A 14,151-nucleotide genomic window follows, 5' to 3' on the forward strand; every position below is an offset into this window, starting at 1 on the left:
AGTGACACTGAAATGCTTTGACCACCATTGGAATAGCAAATCCCAAAGGTGGGGCTAGAATTCAAGGTCTCCCAGCTTCTAGCCTGGTGTCTTTAGCACTACACCAGATTGGGTCTCTAGAGGACCACTTATAGAGCATGTATATACCACTTTCTGAGAATCTAGTTGCAAATCAGACTTTGAATTGAAGCTCTCTAAAACAGCCCCTCATTTGGACCCATCTACGTTAGGAATCATACAGGATTCAAATACAGCAGCGAAGGTGTCTGATAGTAGAAAAAGAGGTTTGATACACAGGGCACATTACTTTCCAAATGGTAAAATTGAGATCAGCAGACAACCCTGAATTTTCTTTAAAAATATTTCCTGTTTTGAAGGGCAGCAAAGCTGCAGTTTTCACTTCAATCACTGAATGCAAATAATCCTTGTCTGGTGTTTGAGTGACCTCTGCTGGCTGCAGAGTCTCATTTGTATGCTATCTTTAGGATTAAAAAAGGGGGGGGGGGCAGAGGGATGGAGGATTGTCATCTACCAGTAATGAACCATTTTATTTTAAAAGGGGACTAGATTTGTTTTATGTTTCCCATAATGGAATTTACAAGCCAGACTGTCCCTAAAATATTTAGAACCTCAAATATATATCAAAAAGTAAAACAAAATGTATGTTTTGAAAGAAGGAAGGAAGGAAGGGTTTTAAGCAGTACTGCATATATTACTCCTGCTTCATCCTATTATTGTCTTTTGCAGTTTTAGGAGTTGCATTTATGAACCCCTGTTACACATGTCATATTAGCATCATTCTTGCATGAGTTTATTGGCTGGATTATCTATTGGGATTGTATAGTAAAAAATAGTCAAATGCATCCTAGTACATAGGATGATTCTTTCAGTAAATTTATTTAAGTTTTCCCCTGTCCGGTCCTCTCCAGATAAAGGATGGGTTGCAAACCCAATGGCCAAGTTGGGTGGCAATAATAGAAACTGAACCAACTTATTGAGAAAAATTGTATGATACATTGCATGAAGAAATGACTCCTTCTTGCTAAGGTGCTAGCCTTGACTTTCAAGAACTGGAATCCTATGTCAAAACGAGCTTTCTTCTCTCTAATTCCTGAAAAAACACTTTTCACTGCTCCCTCTTTAAGTTTCCCTTAAGCTATGTCTGTTTTTCAAGCTTCCATAAGCCTTTATATACTATTAACCACAATTGGGACTAGCAACTCTTTCACTAATCACCATGGTCATAAAGGAAAACATCACATTATCTCACTGGTTTACATCATCAGTTCCAACTGCAGTTGTAAGCAAACCACCTGCTGTTATTAAGTGCTAAAGACTGCGACTTGCAACTTTCTGCTGACTTCCCCATTGAGTCTGCTTGTCTGAAATAGCAATAGCACTTAGACTTGCACACCACTTCACAGTGCTTGACAGCCCTCTCTAAGCAGTTTACAGAGTCAGCATATTACCACCAACAATCTGGGTCCCTCATTTTAAAGACCTAGGAAGGATGGAAGGTGAGACAACCTTAAACCTGGTGAGATTTGAACCATCAAATTGCAGGCAGCTGGCAGGCAGCAAAAGTAACCTGCAGTACTGCATTCTAACCACTGTGCCACCACAGAAGCCAGATGTGAAGGTTACAAATGGAGATCATGAGACTGCAGAATGCTGTGACCACCATAAATGTGTGCTGGTTGCCAAGCTCTCATATTGCAATCGTGTGAACATGGGCAGACTGGGATCGATGCATCTTTCAAAACCTGAATAAGTTTCTTTCTTCAGCACTGCCATAACTTTAAATAGTTTCTGGACAAGTGGTTGGTAAGCAAGGACTACCTGTAATAATTTTTAGACTTTATGCCAGTCTTTTTGGTGTTTGGATTTTTTTTTACAAACTTCCTACTTTTTTTGGTTCATCCAATGCCTCACTTTGAAGATTAATGCCACCCCAGCCCTTCCTTTTCACTGTTTCATGTCTTGGGAGGCCTGGACTCCAGTGTAGTGTGGATGTAAGTGGCAACTTGCCTGCACTTGCAATTGACAAAGATCATTAAGGTCTCTCCAAAGATCTTACTGAAACATATAGAATCCTTATGACCTGAAAGGCTCAGCAGGCATACCAGCCAAGAAACTAGACAACAATGTTCATGTTTTTCCACCAAAACTTCTCTCTGCTTCCAGATATACAGTAACTAAATCTATTGCCACTTAAGTTGCATTGTTCACACAAGAAGAAAATATAATTTTGTTGAGGTTCTTCCACTTGCCCCCCAATTTTTTAATTTAAGATTCAAATTGTCACCTTTATGCTCAGGCAGAGTAGCATTTTTCATCTTTGACTTCTTAAAGTGTTGGTTTAAAGCTCTTATCTCTAAGAGCCATGGTGGTACAGTGGTTAGAATGCAGTACTGCAGGCTACTTTTGCTGACTGTTGGGGTTCGGCAGTTTAAGTCTTACTGGCTCCTGCTTGACTCAACTTTCCATCCTTCCCATGTTGGTAAAATGAGGACCCAGATTATTGGGGACAATACACTTATAGAGAGCTGTAAAGTGGTATATAAGTCTATTTATACAAGTCTATTGCTATCTCTAGCCTTTATGGTAGGCTATTGATGGGATGCAACTTGGTGTTTCTAGGAATCACATTCTGTGTTCCTTCTGCTTTTAGTAATGTAAAAATTGGTTAGCTGAGCAGGCAGGAATAACCCTTTTCAGCCAACAAGAATAGTTAGCATTTGGGGAGCATTTGTGTGTGGCTGGCTGAAATAAGCACCATGATTAGACTGAGCCTTAACAAAGTAGCTGCCACGGTGGACACCATCAATCACAAATGTAAAAGAAGGTGAATTGGTGGCTTGGTTTCCTATCGCCTCTTCCCACTTTTTAAGATGACACCTTCATCAGTGGTGGGATTCATTTTTTTTTACTACTGGTTCTGTGGGCGTGGCTTGGTGGGCGTGGCAAGGGAAGGATACTGTAAAATCTCCAGTCAGAGGTGGTATTTGCCGGTTCTCTGAACTACTCAAAATTTCTGCTACCAGTTCTCCAGAACTGGTCAGAACCTGCTGAATACCACCTCTGACCTTCATCTTAGTATTACTTCTGAGCAAATGGGCAGTATCTATACCATTGGGAAACAGCCGTTTTTGGATCTATGTGAAATTAAGGGAGAATTAAGTAAAAGTAAGATATGCTATGTTGTCCCTTAATTTTACAGATGCCTCTTTCCCTCTCTCTCTTGATCAGGAGAAGCAGGGAAGATGGCAGGTGCCAAATAACACATTCATGGCTATATTAGTGCCATGGGCATTAGGTTACACTTTCAGTATTCAATTTGAGCCTGGCCAAATTTCCCAGCTTTCCCAGTGGGAAAAATTTCAGCTACTGATCATTCCCCGAAATTCTTGCAAAAACAAAGATCCTTCTGAGTATAAACACAGCAAAAACTCAGAGAATAAACACCAGTTCATAGGCGTCAGCTGGCAACCTGCCCCTGTCCCAGAGGCCAACTCAGAGCTGGCCAGCTGGCAATCTTCTAGGTGTCCCTGCCCTCCAAACAAAGCCCTCTTTCAGAAGAGAGAGCTGGGCCTTTTTCGTGCCCATGCCAGATGTTCAAACTGATCAAACAAAGGATTTTGGCAACCCCCAAGCAGGAAACTAGAGTTCATGTGGATATATGAGTTAAAGCTCAACTCATGGGGCTTAGATGACAGAGGAGATGCAGTTCCATCAACCATGCTTTGCTTTATGGATTCCCCTCCCCAGGAACAGGCATTCGATTTGTACAATTACATGGAAAAGCATCTGCCGTATGTGTGTAGAATTCAACAAACGTTTTTTTGACTTGATATTCTCAAAGACTATCTAGTATTCCTCAACAAGCATACCTAGACCATAAAATCACATATATGAATATTTTATATATACATCAACACACGCACACAGGCTACAGAACTTGTTTATTTAAAAAAGAGAAAATTTCTAAAACCCCTGAACAAGAAACGAAGCTCTAATGGCAGAAAATTGGCTGTGCATAAATAAACCTTTTTTTTTAAACCTTAGTTTCACACAACCCGTTGAGGTCTCTTGGAAACTAGAACTGCGTGGAACCCAGTTTGAAAAACCCTATTCTGGGAGGACCACGGGACTGTAATTTGATGAGAAGGTTGAGAATTCTCCATTGTTAACTTGATGTTGGATTTGAAAACTGCATTTTAAAAACTCTGATTTTCTTTTGGAGGGGTGGCACTGTGACTTAGAGTTACAAGAAAAAAAAGATTTTGGCTCATGCAACTTATGGTTTATAAGTCCTATCTCTTCCTCCTTTCCTCCATAGGGTTTGGTCTTATATTTGACTCTTAGAGCAGGGGTTTTTAACTGATTGACCCAATTACTCCTTTTGCTGGTCTCAAATCATGTCATTACCTCCCACAACACTTCCCCCTCCCAAATTCATTCTCTCTACTGTTATTCATTAATTTTAGAATACACTTTTCTCTTCAAAGTCATTGACAACAGAATGGCTACTTAAGAGGGAGGTTAGGAGACGGACATGAGGTGGATATAATGATGAAAAAGAATGGTTAATGTCTAAGCTGTGTGTTCTCAAAGCAGGTACTACCATCAGTATGGCATCAAAATAATATATGGATGGTTGTGTCATCATACAAATGCCGCCATTATGTACTTGCATTACATTTACATTTGACGTAAATAATTAAGTTATAGGATTTATGAAATAATGTCATTATGGATGTATAAATTATTACTTGCATTCCCTTTTCACCCCTTTGGATATCTGTATCAAGCATGAGAAATCAGGAAAGGGAGGGTGGAGCTGGCGTCGTGATGATACGACAGGTCTGAGATCGCTGCCGATATCTTTGCTCCTGGACGGTCCAAATAGATCTAAATCGCCCCGAAGAGACGGTGAATGTAAAGAGCACATCCTGTCAATCCCAGGGATATCGCAAAGTCCCCGGTAGATCCAGGAGAAGCTCTTTTTGCCAGCGGCAAAGAGGCAGCCATTAAAGCTGCTGAAGTTGGGACAGCTCCGAAACTTAAGAGAACGAAAGAGAAAGTGTGCCACTTTGGTGAGAACTTTTCTTTATTTAAAGATTTGAGAGGACACCCTAAGGGAAAGAAAGAATCTGTAAAAGTTTTTTGACAGAAGTGAATAAGCAGCTATTTTAAACAGGAATGTCAAAGTAATATTTTTTTTTTCTTATTGCTGATGATCCTATATTTCGAAACTGGACTGGTTTTTTCTTTTTCTAAAAAAAAATCTACTCTTTTCTTTTCCCTTTTTGATTTTATAATATATTAAGCCAGAGACTCCCTTTTAGTCTTTTTTTAAAAATATTTTCTTCCTTTTTTAACTAATTCTTATTATACTCTGCCGGAAAAGGAGGGGGAAAGTAAAAGCTAAAGAAACTTTGTAACACTGCCAACTAGAGGCTTGGAAATACTCTACTTTTCCTTTGACCAGACAAAGCTGAGAAAGAATTGAGACTTTTTTTCAAGGACACTGCTTGTTTGATAAGATAGAGGGAAGAGCATGGGAGAGTATTATTGCAGGTGCTCTTCTGGGTTTCTATCATCAGCTGGAGTCTGGTGTTGAAACCTAGGGGGAAAAAAAGCTGATATGTTTTTGGAGAAGAGAGTTATAATAAGAGCCTTGGATAATTAAACAAAGTGCAGTGTGCTCTTTTTACTTTTTCTAAGTTGTGCTACTCCTCCTCACTAGCTTTATTTTATTTCATTTTATCTTTTTTTTTCATTAGCTATTTGGATCTTTGACTTTATTGGAGCTTGTCTTTGGTTTATTTTTTGGTTTTTTCATTTGGAAGTCCAATCTCTACGCTTGCTTTTTATCTTAAAGGGAAAGCTTTAGTATTAATGTTTCCTTTTTTTAAGGGAATAGCCCTTTTTTCTCCTTTTCTGGTATTTTTGTTTTTTCATCTACCTTTCTGGTTTATTTTTATGTACTCTATTCTATTTGAGAACTCTCAATTGGATTAAGGTGTTGAAGAACCTGAAGAATTTTTCCTTTCCTTTTTTTTTTCAAGCCTTTTTCTGCATCTAACTACCGATTAGATTAAGGTATACAAGAACCTGAAGAAATTTTCTCCTCTTTTTCTTTCCTTTTTTCTTCTTTTTTTATCATTACTATTTGGCTTCTTTTTTTCTACTATTTTTACTTCAAACTACAATTGGTTATTTCACAATTGGATTAAGGTTTAGAAGAACCTGAATATTTTGAATTGCTTAAAATGAGTAGGAAACTAACAGCTCCTGGTTCTTCAACTTCTACTTCCTCCTCTCCACCACCTGGAGGACAACGTTCAATACAGACAATGTTAAAGCAAGAAAAAGAACAAGAAAAAGTGACTCTGCAGATGATTATGCAAGGAATTCAAAATGTTCAAGCAAGATCAGAGAATGTTGAAAAGAGAATAGAGATCATTGAACAAAGAACAGAGAACATTGAACAAAGAACAGAGAACAAAGAACAGGGAAAACCAATGAAAAAGTGGAGAACATCCAACAAATGATGTTGAAGTATGATGAGAGATTCCAAAAAATTGAAGAAGATAAACAAAGAGACAAGAAAATTGGAGATATTGATAATAGATTAACGGTGGTTGAACAAGATAAAAGTGGTATGTTGAGATGGGAGATGGATAGATCAGAATTCTATCTTAGATTCCAAAACGTAGAGGAAGAAAAAGGACAAAACTTAGCTGAGATAATGATAGAAATACTGGCTGAAGCTTTGGAAATAACTCAAGAGAAGATGATGGATGGAATAGATGAGGTTTATCGAGTTTTCACAAGATATGCGATGAGAAATACCTTACCAAGAGAAGTTCACATTTGATTTACAAAGAAAGCCATTAAAACGCAAATATTGCAAGTGGCAAAAGAGAAAACATTGAAATATAAAGACAAGGAGATTATGGTTTTGAAACAAATACCCAGAAGAGTGAGAGAGATGAGAAGAGAATACCGATTCCTGACTAAAATGCTACTTTAAAAAGAGATGAATTATAGATGGCTGATTCCAGAAGGTTTAATGTTCACATGGCAAGAACAGAGACATAGAATTGACTCAATTGAGAAAACGGAATTATTTTATACAGAATTTTTTGGAAGGAAAGAGGAAGAGGCAGAAAAAGAGATCTCACTAATTGAATTCCAAGAGGACTGCCAAATGGCGAGTGAAAAAGAAGAAGGTGCAGTAGGTGGAAAGGTGGAAGCCAAAGAACAACGTGAACCAAGATCTACAAGAGCTGCTAAACTTAACTACAAAATATAACCATGGAAGAGAAAAAACTGATTACAATTAATATAAATGAACTTAACTCAGCTGTTAAAAGAAGGAAAACCTTTCATAAATTAGAGAAATTAAAATTTGATATAATTTGTCTACAAGAAGTACATATTAAAAAACAATATGAACAATTGTTGATACAGCCAAAACTAGGGAAAATGTTTACTTCCTTGACACAATGTAAGAAAAGAGGAGTGGTTTTATATATTAAAGAGACCATCCCAGCAAAACTGATTTATACCGATGATGACGGAAGAATATTAATGGTGGAAATAATGGACAATAATACAAAAACACTCCCTATTGCAATCTATGCCCCGAATGACAAACAAGAAGAATTCTACAAAAAATTATATATGAAAATAATTGAACTGGACTATGCTAATATAGTTATGATGGGAGATTTTAATGGAATTGTAGACAATAAATTGGACTATACAGCACAGAAAACAATAAAGCAAAACAGAAAGACTCTCCCTAAAACTTTTTTTAAAATGGTAGATGAAATAAACTTAAAAAATACATGGAGAGAAAGAAATGCCAAAACTAAACAATACACCTTCTATTCAAATAGACACTTATCATGGTCCAGAATAGATATGATATGGATTCAACAGAATTAATAACTAATACTCAAGAAATAAATATTGAAACAAGTACTTGGGCAGATCACAATCCAATGACAATTAAATGGAAAGGACAAAAAAGAAGATCTAGATGGGCGTTAAGTAATACTATTTTAAAGGAAAAAGACTTCACACAGCGGATGGAGAAAGAATTGGCTTTTTTCTTTAGAGAAAACAAAAAAGAAGATACATCAATTCAGAATGTATGGGATACAATGAAGGCATATGTTAGAGGCTTGATAATAGACTATACAAGGAAAAGAAATACTATGAAAAGATTAGCCTTTAAGGCCTTAGAGAATGAGTATAAAAAAAAGAGCTACAGAAAATGCCACAGAAAAAGGACATCAAGTTAAAAACGGATATAGTTAAACATAAAATGGGTCAAATAGAAAAAGAAGAATTAGCACAGAAAATTAGAGGTGCTAAACAGAACTACTTTGAAGACGCAAACAGAATTACTTTGAAGACGCAAACAAACCAGGTAGATGGTTAGCATACAAATTGAGAAAGGAGAAAGAATCAAGGAAAACATTGGAATTAACAGATGACCAAGACCAAGTTTGCTATGGTAGTAAAGAGAAGAAGGAAATCATTCGAGACTTCTACAGGAAACTATATATGCAAGACAATATTGATGAGGAAAGAGTTAAACAGTACTTACAGAAGGTTAATTTACCTCAGATACCTAAAGAGATTGAAACAATGCTAGAAAGCAATATAACGATGATGGAGTTAACTGAAGCACTCAAGAAGCAAAATAATGGAAAGGCACCAAGCCCAGATGGACTTCCGGCAGAATTTTATAAAACATTACAAGAATCATTGAATCTTCCATTGCTAGAAGTTATGAATGAAGTTATGTTAAAGAAGAAGCTGCCTAAATCATGGTCAGAAGCCTATATTACACTTATTCCAAAAGAGGCCGATCCATTACAAATTAAGAACTATAGACCTATTTCTCTACTAAATGCAGATTATAAAATCTTTGCTTCAATATTGGCAGAAAGACTTTAAAAATATCTAAATAATTTTATTCATCCTGATCAAAATGGATTTCTGCCAAACAAACAAATTAAAGATAATATGAGAGTAATCTTGGACACCTTGGAATACTACGAGGAACATCCTGAAAAACAAATGGCCTTGATATTTCTAGATGCACAGAAGGCATTTGATAATGTGAATTGGCAATTCATGTTATTAATGCTGGAACAGATGGGCTTCGTTAGAAAATTTATTCAACCAATAGAAGTTATATACTATAAGCAAACGGCAAAGGTAATGATAGAGGGAGAACTGACAGACTCTATCAATATAAGAAAAGGAACAAGACAAGGGTGCCCACTATCACCTTTGTTGTTTGTGTTAACTTTGGAAGTGCTAAACAGAAATATTAGAGATGAAAAGAATATAAAAGGAATGAAAATCAAAAAGGAAGAATTTAAGATGCAAGCATTTGCGGATGATCTGGTTTTCATCTTAGAAGACCCTCTAGAAACAGCATCAAAATTGATAGAAAAGATAGAGACATATGGAAAGGTGGCTGGTTTGAAAATAAATAAAGATAAGACAAAGATCTTGACAAAGAATATGCTATTAAGACAAAAGGAAGAACTGGCAGACCTATTGAAAATTCAGGTCACGAATAAGATCAAGTACTTGGGGATATATTTGACAGCAAGATGTAGTACACTAAAAGAGAATAATTATATCAAACTTAAACAGCAGATAGCGCTAGATCTGGTGAAATGGGAAAATTTACAACTATCACTAATAGGGAGAATTTCAATAATCAAGATGAATATATTACCCAGAATTTTATATTTGTTTCAAACAATTCCAAGTAGGCTTGGAAAAGATTACTTTGAAGATTTAAATAAAATTGTGTTGAAATATATACGGCAAGGTAAGAAAGCGAGAATAAAGTTTAAACTTTTGCAAGATGCTAGAATTAGAGGAGGATTTGGTTTGCCTAATTGGGAGTTGTATTATCAAGCTACAAATCTGATGTGGGTTAAGGAATGGATAACACTAAGAAATACTAGATTGTTGACATTAGAAGGACATGATTTGTTGTTGGGGTGGCATGCTTTTTTATGATATAAAGGAACTAAAACACAGGGGTATTTTAGAAGACCTTATATACGGGAGTCTCTGTGGTTAAACTGGGAGAAGATTAAAAGACAATGTTATTTGAAAATTCCAGTCTGGCTATCGACTATTGAAGCATTTTCTTATCCTATGATATACAAAAAGGAACAAACAGTTGGATATGGTGAAATATTGAATGAAAAGTGTGAACTCAAATCTATACAAAAACTAGAGGAACAAGGTATAAAGATGAATTGGTTTTCATATGCGCAAATACATTCAAGGTATGATAAAGATTCTAAAATGGAAGGTTTCTATGATAAATTGACTGATTTAGATAAGATTTTGACAGGTACTGATGAAAAGGTGATTAAAAAATTGTATGGATATTTATTAGAAATTAAATTAGAAGAAGAACAAGTTAAAGAAACTATGATTGCTTGGGGGAAGAATTTGGGATATGGGATTGATTTAGAGAAATGGCAAAAAATGTGGTCTCAAAACTATAAAATGACAATGTCAACAGCATATAAAAAAAATCTGTATAAGATGTTTTACAGGTGGCATTTTTCCCCGACAAGAATAGCAAGAAAGTTCAAGAATAAATCCGAAAAATGTTGGAAATGTCATCAGACACCTGGCTCATATTACCATATGTGGTGGACTTGTGCGGATGCTAAAAAATACTGGATTAAAATCCACATGTGATTGGAAAAAATGACAAAAAAAAATATAGACTTGAAACCAGAGATATTTTTATTGGGAATTTTACGTGAAATATATAGTAAAGACTTGAAATACCTGATTGTAAATGTATTAACAGAGGCTAGGATTGTATTTGCCAAAAACTGGAAAAATGAGAAAACACCATCACAGGAGGAAATCATTAAGAAAATATTGGAATGTGCTGAAATGAGTAGATTGACATTTGAAATTAGAGAACAAGAGGATAAACAATTTTATAAAATCTGGGATCTATTCTATCAATGGTTAGACAATAAAATACAGTAATGAAATATGTAGACTCTTAGAAAATAATAAAGATGTAAAGATGTATTTCTTTCTTATTATATGTACAAAATGATTTTAGGATAGATTTGGGATGATAATATGAACTGTTATAAAACAAACTAAGTAAATTATGATTATCTTGTAAAACATGAATGAATAACAGTATAGTCAAATGATTAATAATACTAAGGTATTTAATTTTTGATTGAAAATATGAGATTATATGCAATGTAATTTTAATTGAAGACTACGAAATGGAAGCACAAAACAATTTGTAAACCAACCGGCACGCTGTATGTATACATATGGAAGATGGTTTGATGTTTTTATGTTTTGTTTGTTTATGTTTGTTTTTAAAAACCAATAAAAACTTAAATAAAAAAAAGAAATCAGGAAATCCAGGTATTTCAAATGAATATAAAGGTTTATTGCCAGCTTAAGTTCTCTACAAGAATCAGAACTACTAACTGTCAAGGTAAATGGGTGGTAGATAAGAATCAAAGGAATTCAAGGTGGTTGGACTTAAATCTCTTGTGGGAGCCAAGGGACTCGAGACTGATGACGCATTTCACCCTTCCCTTGAGCTCAGCCTGGTCATCTCCTACAATCTATGGCATAATTGTACCCATATACTTCTCATGGAGTACATCTGGTCCCATTTCTTGCCTAATGATACTTCTGGTTTTCATTTATACCCCAGAAGCATTCTTAGAAATATGACCATTGTCGTGTTCCACAAACACATGATCACCATTTGCATACTTTGTAAATGACATGCATTTTCTCTTGTGGCAAGCAGAGTTAACACTGTACATTATGGAAGGCAGAAGTAAGTAAGACACAGTTATGTGATTTTTCACTTAGTGTTCATGTTGTTTTATTTAATGGCCAAAAATGTGATTTGTAAGCAAGCTCATAAACCCAATTGCAATCACATGGTTTTCTGCTTAGCAACCAAGCTGTTGGCCCCAATTGTGGTCAATAAGTGAGGACAATCTGATATCTAGATAAGAATTCTTTTATTCCATTCTTCTCTTGTTTCTTCTCTAATCTCCCATAAATAAAACATCACACATAACTAAATAGATCAGCTTGCAGAATGTGGAAACAACTGAATTTGCAAGCATACAATTTTTCAATAAAAAACAAATCTTGAACATTTGCAGGAAATTATTTAATCTTCTCAGTTTCCAACTCCCAGTTTGAAATACTTAATTGCATATATAAGGTATACTCCTTTTAATAACCCATTTTTTATTTGGTCAGGTAAGTAAATAACAACTTCATCATGTCCAGTCAGAGTTTCAAAGAACAGACAAATGAATCTGCATCAGAATCTTCCTTTGTTTGTGGTTGATGTGCCAACCAGTCTAATCTTTCTCCAGGATATTTAATTCCTCTGTCTTCCTTTTTGGTTTTTCACTCCATCACCCCAGATCAAAATTTCCTGTCCATTCAACATGTGCTGTTTTCACTGTTCTGTTATTCCCTTAAATTTTAATTGTAGATCTGCAAATCTCGGGGCTGCCTCCAAGACCACAGAGGCATGTACAGATTGGACTGAGTAAAGAGACACTTGGAGTTTCTAGTTAACGCAGTGTAGAAAGCACATAAACTCATAGGAGTCAGGAGTCAGGATGCAAGACATTCATGAAATTGGACAAGCAATTTGTCTTTAAGAGGACTCACCCACATTTGCAACTGAAGGAAAGCCTATCCATTTTCCAAAACTAAAAATAATCAAAGGAGAAATATCCACTTTACCAGAATACATCCAAGGTATCAGAGGATCAAAATATCCCCCATTCTTTAGCCAGATAGGAGATCTTCCTTCCAATAATTTCTGGATTAGAAATGTTGGAAGGCTAGTTAGAATAAAATGTAAAGATATTATTTTCATTCCCCACAAAAGAATGCAATTTAATCTCTGCAACTTTTCTCCAGCTTGGCATTCTCCTGATATTGGGGCTGCAATTTCCAGTTCCCAGAATATCTATCTGAAGAAGACTTGATTAAGATCAAGTGAGGTACAATCAAGATCAAGGGAGGTACTAATACCACTCTATAAAGCCTTAGTAAGACCACATCTAGAGAACTGCATCCAGTTTTGGTCACCACATTATAAAAAAGATGTTGAGACTCTAGAAAAAATGCAGAGAAGAGCAACCAGGATGATTAGGGGACTGGAGACTAAAACATATGAAGAACGGTTACAGGAACTGGGCTTGGCTAGTCTAGTGAAAAGAAGGTCCAGGGGAGACATGATAGCAGTCTTCCAATATTTGAGGGGCTGCCATAGGGAGGAAGGGGTCAAGCTATTTTCTAAAGTACCTGAAGGCCAGACAAGATATAATGGATGGAAACTAAACAAGGAGATATTTAACCTGGAAATAAGGAGAAACTTTCTGACAGTGAGAACAATCAACCAATGGAACAGCTTGCCCTCGGAAGTTGTGAGAGTGCCATCACTTGAGACCTTCAAGAAGAGATTGAACTGCCATTTGTCAGAAATGGTGTAGGGCTGGGGGTTGGACTCGATGATCTATAAGGTCCCTTCCAACTCTGATTATCTGTTATCTGTTAAGAAAGAGTGATATGCAGTATAGATTTTTTTAATTTTATTTATTTATATCCCATCTTTATTATCTTTATAAATAATTCAAGGTGATGAACATACCTAATCCTCCTTCTATTTTTGCCTGCAATAACAACCCTGTGAGATGGCTTGGACTGAGAGAGACCAGCCAAGACCAGTCATCCAGACAGCTAAGGTAGGACTAGAATTCTCAGCTTCCTGGTTTCCAGACCAGACCTTAATTACTACACCAAGCTGGCTCTGATTCAAATGCTGAGTTGTTCATCATTAAAGAGGTATTCTCTTTCATGCATTTGCTGAGAAACCTATTCCTTCCAGAAGTATTTTATTTTGTTTACATTTTTGTATTGAACAGATTATCTATTATTATCAGCACAGCAGAGCACAGAATTCATGAAGACTGGAGTGGAACATAATTAGTGGTATCATCATAATGATACAAAATTCACACAACCTATTAAATTTCAAAAAAAGTTCAAAAAATATTT

General features: G+C 35.9%; 1 protein-coding gene across 1 annotated transcript in view; it reads right to left on the reverse strand.

Annotated features, from left to right (window-relative positions):
• Positions 1-11,207: 11,207 nt before the first annotated feature.
• Positions 11,208-14,151, reverse strand: part of SIX6 (SIX homeobox 6) — a 32,015-nt gene continuing 29,071 nt past the window's right edge. Inside the window, exon 6 of the transcript XR_015741197.1 lies at positions 11,208-13,644. The gene's annotated coding sequence lies outside the window, so the exon portion shown is untranslated. The remainder of the gene's footprint in view (positions 13,645-14,151) is intronic.

This window comes from Pseudonaja textilis, chromosome 1 (assembly GCF_049901715.1).
Source record: "Pseudonaja textilis isolate UNSWEBS1 chromosome 1, rPseTex1.2, whole genome shotgun sequence".
In the NCBI taxonomy this organism is placed as follows: domain Eukaryota; kingdom Metazoa; phylum Chordata; class Lepidosauria; order Squamata; family Elapidae; genus Pseudonaja; species Pseudonaja textilis.